Genomic DNA, 9385 nt, shown 5'->3' with positions numbered 1-9385 from the left:
CCTGAATTCTCGCTGATCTCCACCACCCTCTAGATATCACTAGCTCAAGACCCCCGGGTCCCAGCCATCTCTAAATGCCCAGCGTTTCCCTCGGGGTCACCCCCCACTGCCACCTGAGGTTGGGTTCAATGGGCCCTGGGCTTGGGGCGTTCCTCCTGTGACCCCATCTAGATCCTTCCTAGAACAGCTCTCCCCGCCATTGCATCCGCCCTCCCTCAGAGTCACCCCCTGATCCTAGGCCATCCCTCAAGGTCACCTTTCCAGCTCTCTCTGGCCCGTGTGACTATACTGTGACCTCAGAAGGGGCGGGACAGGCATGGGGATCCTGGGAAGTCAGAAGCTCAGAGTGCAGGGTCAGTAAATCCAAACCCACCAATCCTCCCCACCAGGAAAGCCGAAACTCCAGCGACAGGAGGAGGGGAGTAAATCACACACTACAGGCCTTCAGGAATGAGGCAGCTTTTATTTAATTGGACAACAGCAATACACAGCACAGGCCCTGTCCCTACCCCAGGGTGGAGGGGTACCCTGGGCCAGCCCTGACAGCGCAGGGGCCCTCTCTGCTCGCCCGGTGCCGCTCCACAAAAAGTCCATCCTATCTGATGCTGGACAGGGTCTCAGGTCTGAACAGGCCCATCTGTGTCCTTTCTGGGCCCACAAGGGACTTTGCTCCCTGCTCCCCATGCCTGGAGAGTGTCACAGCTCTTCCCTCCACCCCCAAGTTAGGACGCTGCAGGGCTCAGGGAGAAGAAGCCAGGCACAGTCAGGTCAGGCCAGCCTGGTTCCGGAAGCCAGAGTTGGCATTTAACGGTCTGGGGACCCGGGGCGGCTTCCTCTTGGGTAACTGCCTGCTGGGAAGGTACAGGCCTGGGAGAGAAAAGGCCAAGGCTCCAGACTGGGAGGGCCATTGCGGGAGATGGGGACCCAGATGGCTTCCCTTTTTAATGGGAGGGCTGCCCACCCACCTGCCCATTCTCCCTAGGAGTCCAGTCCAGCCCCAGCCGGAAGTAGGCGGCGGGATCCCCAAGCACGGAGTTGGGGGAGGGGGCCTACGGCAGACAGCTGGGTCCACCCACCCCATTCCAGGCTACACTCCCCCTCCCTCGAGTCCCCCCTCCCGACACGGGTCTGGGTCTGGGTCCTCAGTTCTACCCCCAGGCATCAGCCCACCCGAGGCGGGCAGGCTGCACAGGCTCCGAGGGGGCTCGACTCCTGTTCCTGCTGAACTGAGCCAGTCTGCACAAATCAACTGTGTTTCAGCTCAGTAGGCACGGGAGGCAGAGCCCAGGGAGGCCCAGGCAGTGGGGACAGGCAGGCGGGCAGGGCCAGAGGAGGCGGAGTCCCGGGGGGCGGAACTTAGCCACTGTGAACACGACTTGGTGTGACTGCTCACAGCAGCTAAGCCCTGCTCCCCAGGCCAGACGCAGGCGGCAGGGGCCTCTCGGCCACCCATTCCCGTGCCCGTCCCCGGGCAGCGTCCTCAGCAGTGAAGGCGGTGGCGGCAGCCCCAGAGGCAGGGCTCAGGGTCGGTTGGAAATCCCTGGCAATGTGATTTGTGACACAGGCAGCAAATCCCATCCCCAGGAACCCCAGCCGGCCGTGGCACAGGGGTGGGGGGGGCGCCGGGGGGCAGCGGTTGGCACCTGGGGGGGGGGCAGAGAGAGAGCAAAGGAGGTCATGAGATTTGAAGACATCTGTGCTCCAGGTCCCCACGGAGGCCTGGTAGGGAAGCCCTCTCCCCACACAGGGCAGCAGCTGACGGGGAATGCTGGGCCACCAGGCTGGATGCCCCCACCGCAGCCCCGGAGACACAGAGATGTACCCAGGACCCCCTCTGGGCCAAGGAGGCTGCAGGACCTTCCAGACCCAGATCCTCCCCTTTTCCCGCACACACACACACACACCCGCCACTAAGCCCTGGGCAGGCTAAATGGGGCCATGAGGAGAGGAAGTCGATGGGGTGGCGGGCAGGCGGGTGAGGAAGTGATCTCACCCCAGCTGGCGCCACTTCCTAGAAGCCTGAAGGGCAAAAGGAAACCGCCAGGGCCTCCCCCCTACCCTCCCGTGGCCCCATCTCCTCCGTGGCCAGGCCTTAGTCTGCAGCCCATCAGAGCGAATGCCGGCAGTGGGCACCGCTGGGCACACGCATCCCCAGAGCACCGGCCGCAGGCTCAAGGTGCAAATCTCCACTCCGCAGTTTCCCAAACGCCCTCCAAGCCTCAGTTTCCCCCTGTGTGAAACAGCCAAAGGCCTCAACCGCATGGCACTGGTAGGTTTCACCAAGTGTACGTGTCATTCACAAGCCTCCAGCACCAGAATCGCCTTATGAATTTTCAATGCTTGCTGCAAAATGAGACGGTGGGCCTTCTTCACAACTTAAGAATTTCAAGACGCTGACAGCTGAGCATTCATCCAAGCTCAGGCCCTTCTTGGGGGGGGGGGGGGGCCTGTGAACCGCTCGATCCCAAGCCCATGAAACCAGCCTGTTTAGTAAATGCAGCTCTCCTTAAGGATACAAACCCTTTGGCCAGGAGACCCCGACTCTGGAGCCTGTTTGTGCAGCTCTGAACCCTGGTTCTGTAGCGTCCTGGCTGGGTAACTCCTAGAAAGTCACTCAACCTTTCTGGGCCTCCCTCTCCCCATTGGCAAAGCAGAGATAAGGCCGCGGTAAGGAAGGATGGGCTAGCCTGTCATCATCAGGGAGGACCAGAAAAGACGGTGGCAATGAAAACTCCAAACACGGGTGGGACCCCGGCACCCAGATCTGGTGGCGTCCGTCACTGGGAGACAGGTGTTAAGGGATGTCACACTCTGTTCCGCGACCCCTCCCATACATACACACTCGCGCATGCGCACGCGCACACACACACACACACACACAGTGGCTACCCGCTTTCTCATCAGGCCCCAGCCCTGTCCCCTCAGGGTCTGGGGGGGCACCAACCGGGAGCAGACAAGGCCCTGCAGGGCGGCCGGCCTCCCTGGGCCGCCTCCGGAAGTGAGACAGCACATTCGTGTCCCAGGGACGAGAACGGGAAGGGCGGCCATTTGGCCAGGCCTGTTTCCTGTGGGGTTTCCCCTGCACAGAGCCCCGGGCCGGCGCCAAGGCCACTCCCCATCCCCAAAGGCACAAAAGGCCTGGGTCTCTGGTGGATGGGGCGCTGCCACGCAGGTGCCCAGGACCCGAGACGCCTATTACCAAAGTTGTGCCTCTCGGGCTCGTGGGAGATGGTGTCCAGGGAGGGCCAAGTTCCTGGCGGCTGGAGGCTGAGGGGAAGACGGGCCCCTGGGTCGGAGGAGCCGGACAGGCCCCAGGCCGCACCGATGTATGTACTAGGCCTGAGTATGTTCTTGCAGACAGGGCGTGGAGGCTTGAGACCCAAGCAGGCAGAGTTTCTGCCCCCCCCCCCCCCCCCCCCACCCCATGCTCCAAGAATGAATCAGGGGCAGCTTCCGCCGGGGGCGCCACCACCACCACCGCCCCCAAGCCTGGTCCCCAAATACTTTCCACCCTCTCGGAGCAGCTGGGATCGGAAAATACCGAGGGCTGCAGGCCCCGCCCTGCCCGCCACCGCCCGCCCTCCCAGCCTGTCACTAACGCTTTGCCTAATGGGCCTAGACTCTCCGCAGAGGCTCCCTGGGCCGGGCCCAGAGCCAGCCGCCAACCTGGGCTGCCCGGCCAAGTGCTGCCTGACCGCCAGCCCCCCATCCATTACCCTGATCCCACCACGGCGACCGTCGCAGCCGTCCTGAGGGGCTGCGCTCTGGGTGGAGACAGGCAGGACAGGGGGGCAAGTGGGTGGGCCCCCACTGCCCACCCGGGGCCGGCGGGGAGGGGGCAGGCCCAGGAAGGGGTGAGTAAGTGAGGACTGAATCACTTGTTATAAATAGGGGAACCGTGCAAGTCACATCCCAGCCCCCATTGCGCCCAGCCACGCCACACTCCAACCCCTGCCTTAAACTTCAGTCCCCCTAGGATCAGTCACGGAATTCCCAGGGGCCCCCCAACATCCACCCCGAGATCCCTTAACTGAGGGGCACACCCTACCGCCATGTTTACCTCTTGTCTTGTCCCGTAAGTCCACATCGTAGCCCTGGCCTGCCTTTATTTGGTGCAGGGGGAGGGGGGGGCTCTGGCCTCAAAGCGAGTCACTGGCTTCTGGGCCTCGTCTTCCTTCCTCAGCACCCCCAAAATCCCTAGGCCCGAGGCTGAGGGGCCCCCAGGATCCTCAAGGCATTCTAAGAGCGTGGGCGACCACAGTCCTGGATGGTGATGCCGACCCCAGGCCAGGGGAAGCCCAAGGGTCTTCGGGTCTCAGAAGTCAGCTTCCCGGACGCTCCGCACCCAGGCCCCCCATCCCAGACCACCCAGGCCTGCTCTGCCCAGGGCCACAGCTCAGTGACCACACCCAGGGTGGCGCCAGCTCCAGCACCCTGGGGCAAGGCGCCGCTGCAACATGACTCAGCCGTGCCCAGCATGGCGGCGTCCTTCTGTGCCCAAGGATTCCCACATGCCTACGCCCGCTGCCCTCTGTGTACGACCTCTCCAGGTGACCAGGCTTTTGCGACACATCTCCTTGTCCACCTGGGACACCTGATGGTGGGGGGCGGCGGAAAGGGTGGCCAGGGTGCCCTGAAAGGGATCCGAAGGCGAGGGCCTGCGACAAGGAGAAACGCACGCTCTTCCGCTTGCTTTCCGATGCTCCCCATTTACAGACGGAGAAACCGAGGCCCAAAGGAATTCAGGGCCGGGCCCAAGGTCATGCAGCAAATCTAAAAGGAAAGTCAGGTCTGCTCCTGGCAGAAAGTGTATCCCGAGTGGAAAAGGGCAGGCCAGACGGCCCAGTGACGGGCAGGAAGGTGTCTTCCGGACCACCCAGCGTTCCCAGCAGTATTCTTCACCGCAGACAGAGCCCATCCGCTCAGCCTCCCAAGGTGAAGGGCACGCTCTGAAAAAACGCCTTAAGGGATATCCAAGTGCCACCTGGGCCCGTAGGAAGCAGGTCGCCCCACTTACACCCGCCCCGACCGCGGGGCCAGTTACTGGGACTGCAGGAGCGAGCGACAGGGGGCTGCCCAGCAGCGGGGCCTGCCCAGCCGTCGGGCCTCCACTTACAACGGGCAGGGGTGGCGGGCAGGGGTGGGTACAGGGTCCCCGGGAGGACCCCTGGAGCATCCACCTCCGAGATTTCTCTCCAGCGAGCAAGGGTCTGCAGAGACTTGGAGGCCGGGCCAGCACAGACAGGCCCGACCCCCCGGACACGCCCTGTCACGCATGTGCTCCTCGTGCAGCCCGGAGCTATTTTAGGGCCCCCTCTGGGCCCACAGACAAGGCCTGCCGGTTGGGGTCTTGAAGGAGCTCCCAGAGGACACCCTGCAAGGGCAGAGGGCAACGGGTGCCCTTCTGGGAGCCGGGACGGAGCTGGCACCAGGCCCCGGGGCCCGTGCCTTCCCAGGACTGTGGCGTGTGAACACATGCACTCGGGCCGGCCCGGGCAGGGTGCGTGGGCGAGCGGACAGGGTGTGTCCCGCATCACCTCGCCTCTAAGCCGGGGCACCTGTTGGGTACTGCCCTCCAGCTCCGGCTGGCACTGGAAGAGCTGCCAGAGGACAGCCTTCATGCCAGGGGTCTCCCACACCCCCCAGCCTCACCCTCGCACAGCACCCGTCGCCGTGAACAGGCAGCTGGCGAAGGCTGGGGTGGGAAGGGGGCAGGTGACAGAGAGCCAGCTGCACCTTCAAGGAATTCGGGAGGCCGCTGGGCCTGGCTGGGCCTGGCTGGGCCTGGCCGGGCTGAATAGGCAAGTCGGTGTAGGGCTGGGGGCTCTGGCCCAGTGCAGGGGTCAGAGATCGGCGTGGGGCTCACCCTCTGCAATCCAAGGGCAAGCGGTCTCGAAGGGGCACAGGACTGGATGTCAGCCCTTCAGGAATCTCCCACACCTGGCCCCCTTCCTAAGCAACCTTGAAGGAGCTCCTCTCTCCTGGGCCAGGAGGAGCCAAGAGGGAGGGGAGGGGTCCCCCAATTCCACCAAGCCGGGGCTACAACCCCATCTGCTCAATGAAAGGCCTTGCCTTCGCTCATTGGCTGACATGTCAAGAACTTGAACCACCCTGTCACCCACCTCCCCCCATCCACGGAACTCTGAGAGACCCCCACCCACTCCTCCAGCCCCATCCCCGCCAAAGCCCAGAGAGGCACCCCGGGAGCCCAGGCGCCCGTGTGTATTCATCCCTCCCCAACCCAACCCGGGCATATGCCCTCCCCCTTCCCACCCTGCCGCGAGCTGACTCCCTGCCCACCTGGACCTGCCCCAGTGTCTGGGAGACCCGCCCTCCCCACCACGCTCTCCAGGGTCTCCGGTGGGGGGAGTGGCCAGAGGTCCCCAGTGGGCTCCTGGAGAGGGGGTAAAGGTTGGGCTGCCCTTCCCCCGCTCCGTAGGGGGCGCCCCGGGACTCTGTCGCCACCACCGCCGCCGCCAGATGCACGATCCCCGCTGCCCCCCCCTCACAGCCACCGGCGGCGGGGCGGCGCCCTCCCCCCTTCCAAGCGCTGGGGACCCGCCGGGCGCACCCCCACTCCGCCCACGAGTCCGGCGCAGAAAAGTTGCCGCCGCCGCCACCGCCTCCCTCCCGGTTCCCTCCCCGACTCACCCGCGGGGGAGGGGAGCCGGCACTCGGGGCTCCGGCCGCCGCCCCGGACTCGGCAGCAGAGACACCGGCGGGCGGCGGACCCCAAACGGGCCGGGGTCGGTCGCGGGCCCGGCTCCATCCCACTCACTGGCCGGCCCGCCGCTGGGCCGAATCGCTTTTAAAACCTTCCCGTCTCCTCCCCCCCGGGCCGGACAGGGGGCGGGCGCGGGGCGGGGCAGGCGCCGCCGTCATGTGCCCCCGGAGCCGGTCCGCCCCCACTTTCTCTCTCTGGTCCCCCAACTCAGCCCCAACTTTCTCCCTCCTTGTCCCGACTCCACCTGGGCCCCCCAAACCCAGCCCAGCTTCCCGGCTCCGGGTCCTGGACTCTAGAAGCAGCCCCAGATTTTAAGCAAAGGCTCTCCCTGCAGAAGGACAGAAGCAGGGGTCCTACAGCCCCTTGCACCCCCAAACCCCTCTTGGCAAAGTCCTGCCCCCGCGCAGGAAGAGAACCCCAAGAGGCCGGGGGTGGGCAGGGGTAAGGGAGATGGGGAGGGTGTGTGAATGGCGCCAGATGGAGGACATGTTGCCACTGTGTATGTCCCCTTCCTTGGGAGGCATGGGCCTGGGTGTCTGGGTGTCTGCCAAACGCCAATCCCCACTTCCTCCAGTTCCTCAGTGCCTTCGCCAGCCCCAGGAAGTCCCTCCTTTTATCCCATCCACCCCCCTCCTGCTGCCATTGGAGCCTCTGACCCCAGTCCAGGTGGTCCCTGGTCACGGTTCCCTCCTCCTCGCTCTGGCTTCCCAGCATCCCCATCCCCCACCGCCCAGGGGCACCGGGCAACTCCCCACTCCTGGAGTATCCCTGGGATAGAGGCCCTCCCTGGGTCCCTCCCTCCTTCCCTGTCTGCGTAGGTCCCACCACATCCTCCGCCGACCTCCCCTCCACCGGGAGAAACACGGAGGCATTGTTCCCCAGGACAGGGGCCCTGCCTTGGGGCCTGGCCTCGTGCCCAGGTGGGGGGCCAGGACAAAACTAACCAAAGGAGGGGCGGGGTGCCCTCTGCCGCCAAGACGGCCTCCTTGGGCATGCCTAGCTGCCACTGCCCTCTCCAACAGGGGACAGGGGCGGGGGCGGGGGGGCAGATCGCCACCACTGCCATGCCAGGGCACATGGGGCTCTGGACACAGAGGGCCCTTCTCAGACCTGGGTGGGCGTTGCTTTGGGGGCCGTTTTTCTCCACCCGCTCCTAACGTTTCCCAAGTCCTATAATTGGGGGTAGGGGTCAGGCTCCTGGGAACTGGGGACCCAGAAGCAGGCCCAGGCAGGGGACCGAGCGTAGGGGCTGGTTGGATGCCCTTGGGCCACCGCCGTACCCCAGAATCCCTCCGGAGTTCTCCATGTCCTCAGTTCAGCTCAGCCGGGCTCCCACCTTGGATCTTAGTGGGAACTGGGAAAAGCGGGTGGGAGCCACACCCAGTTCCCATTCCATGGGACCCAGCCTGGGGGGTTCCTGGGTCTTTCTTCTCTGTGGGGCCCAAGGGGGCAGGCTGGCCCAAGCTGCAGGATCCGGCAGGTCGGGGCAGGAGGGGGCAGAGCAGCCTGCGGGGCCCTGGGGGAAGATTTGGGGTGGCACAGAATTCCCCGACTCAGGGCGGGGCCCTGAGAGGGGTGAGGTACTTGCCACAAGGCCTCCTGAGCAGCTACAAGCAGGGGAATGGAGTTCTCAGAATCCGGGGTCTCCCTGTGGACACACACACACACACACACACACACAGGCTTATCATTTCAGAAACAGACCAAATAGAAAGTGACCAAATCACAACAAATTACAACCGCCCCTCCTCCACGCTGGCCCTCCAGAATACTTCCTTCAGACCCCAGAGCCGGGCCTCCCATCCAGAACTATCCCTCTCTCCTGTCATTAGTCCAACGGGGCACACATTTAGGAGAAACGCCTCCTCCATGCAGTCCTCCAGGGATATCTGTGCCAAGGCCCCGTATAACCCCAGACCACCCATCTCACCAAGCATCCCTCAGCTTGGGGGGACCTCCGGTGCCACCCCCTCACCCTCTGGATCCTCCGATGTGTGCCTCACATGCCCTGGTCCTGAGCCGGCCAGTTTACCCAGGGGCAGCAGCCACCAGGGATAGGAGTTCTCCAAACTGGCCAACCGATCCTTTGTCACGACGGGGAGGGATACGGGGCCGGGGCCAGGGTGAGGTCAGATTAAGGGGTCAAGTGGCACAGGGCACACACACGCCCATCTGTTCATTCTTCGTTGCCTGAGTGCCTGCTGTGTCCCAGGCACTGTTCTGGGCACTGGGGACCACAGCAGAGAACAAGCCAGAAAAAAATCTCTGCCCTCATGGGGCTGACATCTGTAGGGAAAACACACACAAAACCAGATAGATGGGTATAAAGACATGTTGTTGTGTGTTGGGTGATCAGTACCAAGGGAGAAGAGAAGGGGAAAAAGGAGATGAGGGCTGAGGGGGTGGGGGCCAGGTCGGGAAAGGTTGCCTGAAGAGAAGATGACACTGGAACAAAGGCTTTTAGGAGGTGAGGGAGGAGCTGTGCGGGCCTCTGGAGGAAAAGTTCAAGGTGGAGGGAACAGCCAGTGCAAAGGTCCCGAGGCCAGAACATGCCTGGGATGTTTGAGAAACAGTGAGGAGACCAGTGCGATGGAGGGAGGAGGGGAGCAGAGTAGAAGAAGAACTCCATTTCAAACCTTTGCTCCCCAACTTTCTACCTGA

The sequence above is a fragment of the Hyaena hyaena genome, unplaced genomic scaffold, assembly GCF_003009895.1.
Source record: "Hyaena hyaena isolate Hyena2069 unplaced genomic scaffold, ASM300989v1 scaffold_414, whole genome shotgun sequence".
NCBI lineage: Eukaryota > Metazoa > Chordata > Mammalia > Carnivora > Hyaenidae > Hyaena > Hyaena hyaena.
Note: the sequence above shows the minus strand (reverse complement) of the source record.